Source organism: Protopterus annectens, chromosome 13.part0, assembly GCF_019279795.1.
Source record: "Protopterus annectens isolate FY-2018-M chromosome 13.part0, PAN1.0, whole genome shotgun sequence".
NCBI lineage: Eukaryota > Metazoa > Chordata > Ceratodontiformes > Protopteridae > Protopterus > Protopterus annectens.
In genome coordinates this window covers 1,326,418,305-1,326,433,450 of record NC_056747.1, presented here as the reverse complement: position 1 = coordinate 1,326,433,450, position 15,146 = coordinate 1,326,418,305, and the positions used below count along the sequence as shown (strand labels likewise).

The 15,146-nt window shown below is 43.3% G+C and overlaps 1 protein-coding gene across 1 annotated transcript in view; it reads right to left on the bottom strand.

Moving 5' to 3' along the window:
- The window catches only part of LOC122788060 (low-density lipoprotein receptor-related protein 2-like), a 1,238,079-nt gene that overhangs the window by 686,644 nt on the left and 536,289 nt on the right, over positions 1–15,146 (bottom strand). The gene's annotated exons all lie outside the window — the stretch shown is intronic.

Here is a 15,146-nt window from a genome sequence, read left to right as displayed (position 1 = left end):
CCGAGGTAAAAAAAAAAAAAAGTTCTTCTTTGACCAGCTTTCCTCAATTCAGATCTAAGGAGCCAAGTCCATCGGACCTCTCAACTCTAAGATGAAGAGTAAGAAACTACTTTTAAAAATTTTAGCAAGCCAGTTGCTACATTTTAACAAATGGATTGATATAAGTTATAACAAACACAAAGCACTGAAGCAAGTATGTCCTGATATCAAATGCAGTATTTCATTTTCATACCCACATTCAGAAAGGATATAGTACTCTGACTGCAGTACCTGAAAAATAGGAGTATGGTAATATTACAGCAGTATCTACAAAACAGGAGCACATTACTCAATGCAGTAACTATGAAATAGGAGTACAGTACTCTTATTGCAGTATCTACAAAATATGTGCACAGTACTTAATGCAAGTACTTACAAAACAGGAACACAGCACTGTTACTGCCGTACCTACAAAACAGGAGAACGGTACTCTTAATGCAGTACCTACAAAACATGAGCACAGTACTCTTACTGCAGTACATACAAAACAAGAGCACAGCACTCTTACTGCAGTACCGACAAAACAAGAGCAATGTACTCTTACAGCAGTGCCTACAAAACAGGAGCAAAGTACTCTTACTGCAGTACCTAAACCAGAAGCACAGTACTCTTACTGCAGTAACTACACCAGGAGCACAATACTCTTACTACAGTACCTACAAAACAGCAGCGCAGTACCTAAAAACCAGTAGCACAGTACTCTTATTGGAGTACCTACAAAACAGGAGCACAGCATTCTGCACCAACAGCAGGATAGGAGTAGCGTAGACTTAATGTACCTGGAAAATAGGAATAGCAGTACTGTTAGTATTGTGTAAATGCATCTGCGGCTCTCTTGAACATAAAGTCATTCAATAATATGACATTTGATACTATTATAAACCAAGTCTGGTAATGGAACTGCTTGATGCATCTTCAGTGAAGCTGGTGGATGTTACATCCTTGACAAGGTAGAGTTTGTCTTTATGGTTAAGGTGTTTACCTGACAGACACAAGGTACAAGGTTTGATACCTCTGGTCACTGCCTGGTTATTTGCTAGGTATGTAATAGTCTGCAGACTGATTGCCTCGTATGAACATATGAGAAGACAGGTGCTTATGCATTATTGCAACCAGATTTCCAAAGTGGCAGAAATCGTTATATCTTGCCAGAAACATTTTTGTAACCATTAAAGGGGTGTACAAAACTCTTATTTCTGTGCACATGGGGGCGATGTCAGAGATTAATTACCTCTGTCTCTCCTGACTTTGGAGGTGGTTGCTGCAAATCCTTTTTTGGTATTTGCAGTCAAAGTTCAAATTAAGGACATCAAAGACAATCCCCGTTTTCCCAACCAATGTGATTACACTATCACTAAGCTGGTATGTCCTAGTGGCCACTTTCCTCTTGGACATGCAGAGGACCTAGACAGTGGCAAAAAGTCCATTACTGATTATGATTTTAGTCCTACTGAATACTTCAGTTTGACTGTAATGGACAGAGAAGGCAGCCATTACATAGAGCTTGTTGTCCAGCATCACTGGATCACAATCAACAAAGCCACCATTTACTTGTGCTGCCAGCAAATGACAATGGTGTCCCTGACTGAAGTAATATTGCACAAATGCACAAAAGTGTTATGGGTGTCAGTGACAATGTACCTATGTTCGATCAGTCAGTTTAAAACACCTCTTTGAAAGAAGGCATATACCAACATGTGCATTATTAGTTAAAGTAACTGCCCTACAGATGGATGAGGGTTCAAAGGGAGAAGTAAGTTACACATTCCCTAACATTACAGACACAGCATGTTCGTTGTTTAACCTACACCCCATCTCCAGAGAAATTACACTGTACACACCCCTTTTATGGTTAACATGAATATTTCCAGCAAGACATAATGATTTCTGCCACTTTGGAAATCTGGTTGTGATAATATGTAAGTACCAGAAGACATAGTTATTCATAGGGGAGGGTCTGGCATAATGGTTAAGGTCTTTACTTCACAGATACAGGATACAGGGTTTGAATCTCAACTCTGGTTTCTGGTCATGCTTGAAATAGTCCGCAGACTGACAGCCTACTATCTAACTATGGACCTCTAAATATTGAGGCAGCTGCTTTGTAACATCATATTAGTTTTCTGTCCTTCCTGTTTGAGCGCACCTGAAGGTCCACCTTACAAAATAAAGCAAATACAAAGCAAAAAGAAAGGAAAACTATTGAAGGCTATAAAATAGGTTCATAGGTTCATACTAGACTATCTGCCCGAGGGCATTTATAAGCCTAGCCCATAGTTTTGTGGCTTACGCCAGCCCTTTAGTTTGGAGAAACTATGCCCATTATTTTACTGTGCCTCTGTCGAGCAGTGACACTGAGGTAACCCCTGGGGTGTATCTCCGGTCTCCCATCCATTGGTCAAGATTCCTCTTGAACAAGGCCAGCGAGGTGCTCTGCCTCACATAAACCGGGATTTTGTTCCATAGCATAGGGAGTCTTTGGGTGATGAATCTATCCCTCCAGCATGTCCTATTAATAACCGTGTCGAGGTTTAAGTCTCCCGTCCTTGTGGCTCTGAGGGATCTAGATTTTTTGAGATGAAGCATGTTCATCAACTCTGGGTTTGACATGGCCTTGTATGTCAGGCATAGGTCACCTCTGAGCAAGCGGTAAGCAACTGAATATAGCTGGAGTTCTTTCAGTCGGGCAGCATAAGACAGATTTTTGAGACCCTTTATCCTTTTGGTGAGGAACTTTTGTGGCCTCTCCAGCTGCTGCAAGTGTCGGGTCAGATACATTCCGAATGGGGCATTGTACTCGATCATTGGTCTGATGAGTGATGAGTATAGGGAGACTATGACTTCCCTTGATCTAGATGTGAATCCCTTCATGATAAGGTGGGCAATGTAGAAGGTCTTCCTAACTACTTTAGCAATATGAGTGTCGAATGAAAGGCTACTGTCAACCTGGGTTCCCAGGTCCCTGATAACTTCTTCTGTGATCAGGGGATTGCCACCTATATGGTAGCTAGGGGTAACCTTGTTTTTCCCGAAGGATATGACTATGCATTTCTTGGCATTTAACTTTAGGCCATGGCTCTGGCACCAGTTATCCGTTTCTGTGAGGCCCTTCTGAAGGATATCTGTGTCAGATGTGTTTTCAACTATGGCGCCCAGTTTGCAGTCATCTGCAAACTTTGTCAGCCATAACCCTCCTGTGGTTGCTTGTACTTCAGAAAAGTAGATGCCGAACAAGAGTGGGCCCAGGACTGAGCCCTGTGGGACACCACTTGTGACAGGCTTTGAGTCTGACATGGCGCCAGCAACTGTGACCCTGTGGGTTCTGTCACTCAGCCAGTTTGCAACCCATCTTGTGATGTATGGGTTTACTTTTAAGTTGATGAGTTTTTCAATGATACCCGAGTGGGGTATTGTATCGAAAGCCTTCGCCAGGTCTAGGTAGGCTGTATGGACTGCCTTACCCTCGTCAATGGCCTTGGTGACTATTTCGAAAAAGTCAACCAAGTTTAAAAGGCATGATCTGCCTTTGACAAAGCCAAACTGGGTTGGATCCAAGGTCTGCAAATTCCTATGTCTTTATTTATGAGATCCATTATGATCCTCTCCATGGCTTTGCAGATAAGGCTTGTCAAGCTAATGGGACGGTAATTTCCAGGGTCGGTGGAGGCACCGCCTTTGTGGAGTGGGACCACAGTCGCTGTGCGCCACTCCTGAGTGCGTATCCGGAGGTGAGACTAAGATTAAACAGCTGTCCTAACTGTGGGTTTAATTCCTCGTTGAGTTCATGGAGCACACAGCCGGGGACACCATCAGGCCCCATGGATGCTGTGTTCTTTGCCTTGGAGAGAGCAGTTCACACCTGGGCATTAGAGATGTTTGGGGGGCTACAATCATTTGGTATAGATATCTCTCCTTTAGGGGAAGGGGGTGAGAAGTTTGCACTGAAGCTGTCCTAACTGTGGGTTTAATTCCTCGTTGAGTTCATGGAGCACACAGCCGGGACACCATCAGGTCCCATGGATGCTGTGTTCTTTGCCTTGGAGAGCAGTTCTCACCTGGGCGTTAGAGATGTTTGGGGGCTACAATCATTTGGTATAGATATCTCTCCTTTAGGGGGGGAGGGGGGGGAGAAGTTTGCACTGAACCTGTCAGCCAGTATGTTGGCAATGTCTGTAGGATCAGTAATCTTCACATCATTTAGAACTAATTCTGAGCATATCTGGGAGTTTCCTCCTAGGTTTCTGACATAGCTAAAGAATGCCTTATGGTTGTCTTTAGAGTCCTTAGCTAATTTTTTCTCAAAATTAGCTTTGGGTGTTTTTATGAGAGCTCTTAGCTTTTTACTTATAGTGATCAGCGGTGTCTTACCTTTTAAGGATTTTGCTCTATCTTGTAGTAGCTTTCTCCTTTTGTTGTAGAGTTTGTTTATGGCTGGGGTCCACCAGACTGGACGCTTGCCTTTGGTACAAAGAGTCTTTGTTTTGCTTGGGATTGCCTGATCCATGCAGCCCTGCAGGTGCTGGTAGAAGGCATTTGTAAGTGATTCAGCGGTTTGAGTAATGTTTACCGCCGGCTCAGGGGCCTTAAAGGAGCCCACACTAGTCTTTAGAAGTGTGAAGTCAGCTTTCGAGAAGTTCTTTACTGTGGTCTTTTTCATTTTGGGTGGGGGCGGGATGAGGACCTCCAGCGAGATTAGTTTGTGATCTGATCTCACCAGTGAGGGGTATACTTCTGGCATTGAACATTGTGCTCCCATGTTCGTGATGATGAGATCAAGTATGTTTTCTCCTCTTGTGGGGATGGTGACTAGTTGTTCCATGGCATTTGAGTTTATGAATTCCAGGAACTTTTGGGCTAGGGTGTTTGGGCTTGAGTAGTGTTCCCAGTCTATATTAGGGTAGTTGAAGTCACCTAGTATGATGGTGTTTGGAGATACATTTATCCCCTCCAGTGTTTTCAGGAAGGCCATATGAGGTTCCTGAGTTTGCGAGGGTGGCTTGTAACATGCTACAAATTGCAGAGCAGTCTTGCCTATGGTTAATTGCACCTGGATGGTTTTCGATGCATCGTGCATTGCCACCAATCTTGAGGTGTGGGTGTCCTTGATGAATATGGATACCCCTCCTCCTTTCTTGGTATTGTCCGGGTTTTGGGGCCGGAACGCATGATATGAGGTAAAACCTGATAGTGCTGGGGTGCTCTCAGGAGCCTTGAACCAGGTTTCTGTCACAGCACAGACATGGCTCTGGCACCAGTTATCCGTTTCTGTGAGGCCCTTCTGAAGGATATCTGTGTCAGATGTGTTTTCAACTATGGCGCCCAGTTTGCAGTCATCTGCAAACTTTGTCAGCCATAACCCTCCTGTGGTTGCTTGTACTTCAGAAAAGTAGATGCCGAACAAGAGTGGGCCCAGGACTGAGCCCTGTGGGACACCACTTGTGACAGGCTTTGAGTCTGACATGGCGCCAGCAACTGTGACCCTGTGGGTTCTGTCACTCAGCCAGTTTGCAACCCATCTTGTGATGTATGGGTTTACTTTTAAGTTGATGAGTTTTTCAATGATACCCGAGTGGGGTATTGTATCGAAAGCCTTCGCCAGGTCTAGGTAGGCTGTATGGACTGCCTTACCCTCGTCAATGGCCTTGGTGACTATTTCGAAAAAGTCAACCAAGTTTAAAAGGCATGATCTGCCTTTGACAAAGCCAAACTGGGTTGGATCCAAGGTCTGCAAATTCCCTATGTCTTTATTTATGAGATCCATTATGATCCTCTCCATGGCTTTGCAGATAAGGCTTGTCAAGCTAATGGGACGGTAATTTCCAGGGTCGGTGGAGGCACCGCCTTTGTGGAGTGGGACCACAGTCGCTGCGCCACTCCTGGAGTGCGTATCCGGAGGTGAGACTAAGATTAAACAGCTGTCCTAACTGTGGGTTTAATTCCTCGTTGAGTTCATGGAGCACACAGCCGGGGACACCATCAGGCCCCATGGATGCTGTGTTCTTTGCCTTGGAGAGAGCAGTTCACACCTGGGCATTAGAGATGTTTGGGGGGCTACAATCATTTGGTATAGATATCTCTCCTTTAGGGGGGGAAGGGGGGGAGAAGTTTGCACTGAAGCTGTCCTAACTGTGGGTTTAATTCCTCGTTGAGTTCATGGAGCACACAGCCGGGGACACCATCAGGTCCCATGGATGCTGTGTTCTTTGCCTTGGAGAGAGCAGTTCTCACCTGGGCGTTAGAGATGTTTGGGGGGCTACAATCATTTGGTATAGATATCTCTCCTTTAGGGGGGGAGGGGGGGGAGAAGTTTGCACTGAACCTGTCAGCCAGTATGTTGGCAATGTCTGTAGGATCAGTAATCTTCACATCATTTAGAACTAATTCTGAGCATATCTGGGAGTTTCCTCCTAGGTTTCTGACATAGCTAAAGAATGCCTTATGGTTGTCTTTAGAGTCCTTAGCTAATTTTTTCTCAAAATTAGCTTTGGGTGTTTTTATGAGAGCTCTTAGCTTTTTACTTATAGTGATCAGCGGTGTCTTACCTTTTAAGGATTTTGCTCTATCTTGTAGTAGCTTTCTCCTTTTGTTGTAGAGTTTGTTTATGGCTGGGGTCCACCAGACTGGGCGCTTGCCTTTGGTACAAAGAGTCTTTGTTTTGCTTGGGATTGCCTGATCCATGCAGCCCTGCAGGTGCTGGTAGAAGGCATTTGTAAGTGATTCAGCGGTTTGAGTAATGTTTACCGCCGGCTCAGGGGCCTTAAAGGAGCCCACACTAGTCTTTAGAAGTGTGAAGTCAGCTTTAGAAGTTCTTTACTGTGGTCTTTTCATTTTGGGTGGGGGCGGGATGAGGACCTCCAGCGAGATTAGTTTGTGATCTGATCTCACCAGTGAGGGGTATACTTCTGGCATTGAACATTGTGCTCCCATGTTCGTGATGATGAGATCAAGTATGTTTTCTCCTCTTGTGGGGATGGTGACTAGTTGTTCCATGGCATTTGAGTTTATGAATTCCAGGAACTTTTGGGCTAGGGTGTTTGGGCTTGAGTAGTGTTCCCAGTCTATATTAGGGTAGTTGAAGTCACCTAGTATGATGGTGTTTGGAGATACATTTATCCCCTCCAGTGTTTTCAGGAAGGCCATATGAGGTTCCTGAGTTTGCGAGGGTGGCTTGTAACATGCTACAAATTGCAGAGCAGTCTTGCCTATGGTTAATTGCACCTGGATGGTTTTCGATGCATCGTGCATTGCCACCAATCTTGAGGTGTGGGTGTCCTTGATGAATATGGATACCCCTCCTCCTTTCTTGGTATTGTCCGGGTTTTGGGGCCGGAACGCATGATATGAGGTAAAACCTGATAGTGCTGGGGTGCTCTCAGGAGCCTTGAACCAGGTTTCTGTCACAGCACAGACATCGATGTTCTCCATACTGAGAAGGGCCTCGAGTGCGTGCATCTTGAGGTTGAGACTTCTGGCATTGAGCAGCATTACCCTTAGTTTTTTTTTCTTTGTTGTGTTCTAGGGTGGTAGGTTTAGAATTTGAGCCTTGCCTAAAAAAGGCACTATGGGGGTGGCAAGAGCCTTTGCCAAAATCCGAAATCCCAGGGGTGACAAGTGCAAGCCATCCCTTGCGAAGCAGCGTGGCTTGTCCAGCATGTCATCCCAGGCAGACAGACATTGGATCCCCTTTGAATGACACCAGAGTTTAAGCCAATTGTTAAAGCTGATCATCTTGTCTCTGTATTGTGGCATCATTCTTGGTGAAGGTAGGATACTGCTCAAGGTCAGGGTCATACCTGCTTGGGCTACATAATCAGAGAGCTCCTCTATGTCCCTTTTCATGTAGTCCAAGGAGGTACATCTCAGGTCGTTAACACCAGTGTGGACAATGATTGAGTCGTACTTGTACCTGCTGTTGAGAGACCTGAGTGCATGCGTTATGTGGCGGATTCTAGCACCCGACAGGCAGCTTACTGTGACCTTCTCCTTACTCAGTCTGGTGAGCGGGACGTCAGTGTGCCTGACTATGGAGTCACCAATGACTAATGTGTCTGGCATTGTATTTGGCCTTAAGGGCTGTGACTGCTTGACACTCTGACTGTGTGGTCTATGCGTTGCAGGTGTTGTGTTCTGAGGTTGTAGTTGTTTGGGTGTCTGCTTTGGTGGCCTCTGCTGTTTTGGTAGATTTTTGATCAGAGCCTCCGAGTATGTCTTTGTGTGTTTATGTGTATGATTTGAGGTTGTGATGGTATTATGTGAGACTGGGTCTATAGTGTGTGTGGTTACCTTCTCCTCCTGTCTGGTCTTGCCAGTCCTATGTTGAGAGAGCTCAGCCTCCAGTTTGGCCGTATAGTTGCATCTCTCGCATGTATTTGTATTTTGTGGGAGGAGGAGAGGATTGTCTGTGTACATGAGGCAATTGTAACATTGCCTCAATATTCCCAGGTTCACCAGCTGAGCAGGAGAGGACATTAGCAACTGATCCCACGACATGCTAGAGGGAATAGACAGAAAAACTTAAAGAAAAGGTTTTGGGGGATGTGGGTGACCGAGAACGGGGTTTGCTTTTTTGGGGTACTTTCTATAACAAGAGTGCTGTATCAAGGTGATAAGTACTGTAGGAGCAAGTGCATGGGTATACAGATAGAGAATAGTCTACTTGGGAGTCAAGTAGAGATAATTTATAGTTGTAGGATACACTAAATAGAACAGTAGTATACTTTGAGGAAGGTGGTTTTAAGGGAAAATTTAAGGGAAATGTACCACAAATAAGACTATTGGACTGGGGTGTTTTGAGATTAATACTTCTTTCACTTTCAAAAGCCATAAGAAAATAAATACATGATAAAGAATACTGAGGACTGAATTCAGAAAAAGGAAGACATACTTATTTAACTGGAATTATACAAGATCAACGAGATATGTCAAATACTATTAAAATAATGATAAAAGGAGGAACAAATATTTTGCTTGACAATAACAACAGCATTAAACAAATATATACAGCTTATACAAATTAAGAAAGCATATAAGAAAAATAAAGTTAAAATAAAATATTTAAAGAATGTTTCTGGAAATACCAAATTTTGCGTTGATTTGTACTGTTATGAATAATTATTGTTTAGGGTTACAGTGGTCAAAACAGGTGTCCAGATTACAGAATAATATAACTGCACTAAACATAATGGCAGAGGCAAGACTAAAACAACTGGTATTACACAAGACAAGAGAAAAAATATAAAAATCATGACACATTAGCATCCATTACTGATGCAAAAGTAGACATATAGAAGAAATTCAAGATATGTTTTGAACCAAAATGAAATACACAATTTGAACTGCATATATTTAGAAAGAAGGGATATCAATGGCATGAGAATATAGACATGAACTACACAAAATTAAAGGAACTAGGAAAGTACTTTAAGTTCAGCAATATAGATCAAGAAGTCATAACACAAATTACATAAATGTTTACACACTGGGAACTTCTTTTAGAAAAGCGCTGCCTGATCAAGTCACAATACTTGCTGAATGATTCTAATTACATTTTGGAGAGCACACTACACCAAGTAGTGACTCCTTTGGAGAGCACGCTACACCAAGTAGTGACTCCTTTGGAGAGCACACTACACCAAGTAGTGACTCCTACTTAATTCTCCAAAAAGGGAACCCCCAAGCCATGGATGCAGATGAAAAATCCAGGAGCTTTCGAAATAGGAACTAGGTTCCCTACCCACAATACCCTGTTTGTTTTCATTGGCACTGAATTCCCACCTCTGTGTGTAGAGTACTACTTCAGTAATAGTGGTGGAGTAAGTGCCTAGCTGCACAGGAGCATGATGGGAGTGCTAGCCACAAACTGTAGGCATGCAGTACCATGATGGGGGTGCCAGCCATGAACTGTAGGCATGCAGTAGCATAATGGGGGTGCCAGTGATGAACTGTAGGCATGCAGTAGGATTATGGGGGTGTCAGCCCCGAACTGTAAGCATGCAGTAGCATGATGGGGCTGTCAGACATGAACTGTAGGCATGCAGTAGCATGATGGGGGTGCCAGCCGTGAACTGTAGGCATGCAGTAGCATGATGGGGGTGCCAGTGATGAACTGTAGGCATGCAGTAGGATGATGGAGGTGTCAGCCATGATCTGTAGGCATGCAGTAGCATGATGGGGTACCAGCCATGAACTTTAGGAATGCAGTAGCATGATGGAGGTGCCAGCCTTGAACTGTAGGCATGCAATAGTCCTATGGATGAGCAGTTACCTATGTAAACATGGATATCACTAATGTTCTTTTTAACAATTTTCATTTGTGCTTTTTGGAGCACAGAGTTGGGAACTCTATGAATGTGCACAAGTCAGGGATTTTCCTATCATGCAGGCAATAAAAAACACCAAAACTAAAAGCAAAATCAAACCAAGAATGAAAATCATGTGGCACCACAGGACCCGGAAGCACGTAAACAAAGGCTTTCAAAATAAGCAGATGAAGAAATCAAACAGCTGCTAGGTCTCCAAAAAGATCCTTTAATGTAACCAAGCAAAGTAAAAATCCACAATATCTTCCAAGTGCTTTCACTCGACCACATGCAAGTTTTCTCAAGGCAAACAACCTTGCTGGAAGTTCATTCAAATTAAATACTTCCAGAGTCATCACAAAGTCATTACATGATTAATTATTTTTAATGATAATAAGAATGTATTTTATAATTTCCTTATATGGTGATTTTCCTGTTGGGAAAGGTTCACAGGAAGTCATGTGATGACTCTGGAAGTATTTAATTTGAATGAACTTCCAGCAAGGTTGCTTGATTTGAGAAAGCTCGCATGTGATCGAGTGAAAGCGCTTGGAAGATATTGTGGATTTTTACTTTGCCTGGTTACATTAAAGGATCTTTTTGGAGACCTAGCAGCTGTTTGATTTCTTCAGCTGCTTATTTTGAAAGCCTTTGTTTACGTGCTTCCGGGTCCTGTGGTGCCACGTGATTATCATGCAGGCGATGTTACAACTGTGATGTTATCCAACCTTAGGAAATAAACTGTCAACTTTACTTGTATGTCAAGAGAGTTGTAGGTTGGTTGTGCAAAAGCAGGGAAAGGCGAAGGGATTAGCAGTGCCCAGAAATGAGTGAATGCAGATAAGGAAGGAAGCATAAGTGGTGATCAGACATGAGTGAATGCAGATAAGGAAGGAAGAATAAGTGGTGCTCAGAAATGAGTGAATGCAGATAAAAAAGGAAGGAAGAATTAGTGGTGCTCAGAAATGAGTGAATGCAGATAAAAAAGGAAGGAAGAATTAGTGGTGCTCAGAAATGAATGAATGCAGATAAAAAGGAAGGAAGAATTAGTGGTGCTCAGAAATGAGTGAATGCAGATAAGGGTGTTCAGTCTGAATCTCATTTTTGTACATATATTTAGTATTTTTGTTGAGGTCATATTAATTTGGTGATTGTGCAGGAGTTATGTTTGCTTTTTGGGTGGGTTTTGTTGTATCTACAGTAGTGTTTTATAAGGGGGACTCTTGCTCATGTGGGTTTTAATATGTAGTGGTAGTGGTTCCCTTTAATAGGGAAAGTTCCTCCTTTGATGAAGTGATGTTATTATGGTGATGTTCTGGCAGTCTGTGTGTTGGAGGGGTAAAGGAAGAATGCAGGGGGGCCTGCCTCTTCTAAAGTGTTAAGCTCAATATTCTATGTTTTGGTCAGGTAACCATTCAATATACACACACACACATATATATATATATATATATATATATATATATATATATATATATATATATATATATATATATATAAATATATATATATATATATATATATGTACAGAGAATGTCAGAAGGAGTTGCATTGTGTTTTTGTAGACTTAGAGAAAGCATATGACAGGGTGCCTAGAGAGGAGTTGTGGTATTGTATGAGGAAGTCAGGAGTGTCAGAGAAGTATGTAAGAGTGGTACAGGGTAGTGTGACAGCGGTGAGGTCTGTGGTGGGAGTGAAGGATGCATTTAAGGTGGAGGTGGGGTTACATCAAGGATCAGCTCTGAGCCCGTTCTTATTTGCAATGGTGATGGACAGGTTGACAAACGAGATCAGACAGGAGTCCCCGTGGACTATGATGTTTGCAGATGACATTGTGATCTGTAGTGAGAGTAGGGAACAGTTGGAGGAGACCCTGGAGAAGTGGAGATATGCTCTAGAGAGAAGAGGAATGAAGGTCAGCAGGAATAAGATAGAATATATGTGTGTGAATGAGAGGGAGGATAGAGGAATGGTGAGGATGCAAGGAGTAGAGGTGGTGAAGGTGGATGAGTTTAAATATTTGGGGTCAATAGTTCAGAGTAACGGTGAGTGTGGAAGGGAGGTGAAGAAGAGAGTACAGGCAGGATGGAGTGGGTGGAGAAGAGTGTCAGGAGTGATTTGTGACAGACGAGTACCTGTAAGAGTGAAAGGGAAGGTCTACAAGAGGGTAGTGAGACCAGCTATGTTATATGGGTTGGAGACAGTGGCACTGACAAAAAGGCAGGAGTTTGAGCTGGATGTGGCAGAATTAAAGATGTTAAGATTTGCACTGGGTGTGACGATGGTGGACAGGATTAGGAATGAGTATATTAGAGGGTCAGCCCAGGTTGGAAAGTTTGGAGACAAAGCCAGAGAGGCAAGATTACATTGGTTTGGACATGTGCTGAGGAGGGATGCAGAGTATATTGGGAAAAAGATGCTAAGGATGAAGCTGCCAGGTAACAGGAAAAGAGGAAGGCCTAAGATAAGGTTTATGGATGTGGTGAGAGAGGACATGCAGGCGGTTGGTGTGACAGAGCAAGATGCAGAGAACAGGAAGAAATGGAAAAGGTGATCTGCTGTGGCGACCCCTAGCGGGAACAGCCGAAATAAGATGATACAGAGAGAGAGAGAGAGAGAGAGAGAGAGAGAGATAGAAACAGTATTATTGTTATTGTTACTTTCCTTCTCGTCTCTGTTCCCTCTGTCTCTCTCTGTCTCTCTCTTTCTTTCTCTCTCTCTCTCTCCCTCTCTCTCTCTCTCTCTCTCTCTCTCTCTCGCTTTCCTTCATCCTTCTTTCTTTCTTTCCCTTGTCACATTGGTTGAGCGCTCATGTATGTAATTGGTAAGTATTTTCACAGCTGTACATTAAAATATGCAAATATATCTGTCTACTATAGTTACTGTGGACTTGTTTTGTGAATTTTTTACTGTTTGTTGTCTCTGAATATTTGTACCATGTATAATTGTAGCATCATTTGCACTGACTTATTATGATAGTCACTATTATTCACTGTGTAAAATGTAATTATAATCTTGTATTGTAATCTTGTACCTTAATATTGGCTGAAAGGAGTCCTAGGACCAGCATCCTACTCAGTCAACTAGAATAAATAAGTAAAAATAAAATAAAATAAAAACTATATACAATCCTGCATGTCTGCTTCCATTAACATATTTATTATGTGGCATGTATGGTCACTTCATATGGCATTCTTCCACTAATTATCTTTTTATAGGTTCATAGGTAGGTACTAGGCTATCTGCCTGAGGGCATTTCTAAGCCTAGCCAGAGTGTGTCGGCTTTCGCTGCCCCATTGATTAATTAACTGAGCCTCTGTCAAGCAGAGCCAATGAAGTGATCCTAGGGGGTGTACTTTCTGTTACCCATCCATTCATCAAGGCTTCTCTTGAAGAGTGTTAGTGAGGGGCTCTGCCTAATGTAGTTAGGAATTGTGTTCCAAAGCATGGGGAGTCTCTGTGACAGGAATCTATCCCTCCAGCATGTTCTATTTATTGTTGTGGCGAGGTTTAGCTCACTGGAGCGCGTGGCTCGCAGTGACTTGGATTTCTTTAGGTGGAGCATGTTCATCAATTCTGAGTTGGACATGGCTTTGTAAGTCAGGCAGAGATATGCCACTGAGTACAGCCGGAGTTTTTTCAGTCGGGCTGCATAGTACATATGTTTGAGGCCAGTAATCCTCTTGGTGAGATGCTTTTGTGGTCTTTCAAGCTGTTGGAAGTGTCTTGTGAGGTACATCCCAAATGGGGCATTTTACTCTATGATGGGTCTGATGAGTGATGAGTAGAGGGGCACTATAACCTCTTTATTTCTAGATGCGAACCTCTTAGTAATTAGATGGGCCACATAGAAGGATTTCCTAAGTACTTTGGCAATATGATTGTCAAAAGAGAGATTACTATCTACCTGAGTCCCCAGATCTCTTATTACCTCTTCTGTATTGAGAGGGCTGCCGCCTATGTGGTAATTCGTGGATGTTTTGTTTTTCCCAAACGGGATGACTATGCATTTTTTGGCATTTAGCTTGAGGCCATGACTTTGATACCAGGTGTCTGTCTCAGTAAGGCCTTTTTGGAGGATGTCCGTGTCAGCTGGAGAGTCAGTTATGGCTCCCAGTTTGCAGTCATCGGTGAACTTGGTTAGCCATAGTACTCCTGTGTTTGCCTGTACTTCTGAGAAATATATGCCGAACAGTAGGGGTCCCAGAACTGAGCCTTGTGGGACACCACTTGTGACTGGTTTAGAGTCAGACCTGGAGCCTGCTATTCTTACCATGTGAGTTCTGTCTGTAAGCCAGTTGGCAACCCATCTTGTGATGTAGGGGTTTATGTTCAGGCTGGTGAGTTTTTCTATAATACCCGAGTGAGGAATGGTGCCGAACGCCTTGGCGAGATCAAGGTAGGAAGTGTTAATCACCTTTCCCTCGTCTATGGCCTTGGTAACTGTCTCGAAGAAGTCAACCAGGTTTAGTAGGCATGGTCTGCCCTTAACAAAGCCGAACTGGGTTTTGTCAAGTGTTTGGGGGTTCCCAATGTCTTTGTTAATGAGTTCCATGTTGATGCGCTCCATAGCCTTGCAGACCAGCCTAGTCAGGCTTATGGGGTGATAGTTCCCAGGGTCAGTTGTGGCTCCTCCTTTGTGGAGCGGAATAACCATTGCTGTGTTCCATTCTATGGGCACGTAGCCTGTGGAGAGGCTGAGATTGAACAGCTGTTTAGGTGGGGGGTTTGTTCTGTATGACTGTCCTGGCTAAATACATAAATATTATGGAAATATGAAGGTGTAATATTGTGTGTGTGATCTTACTC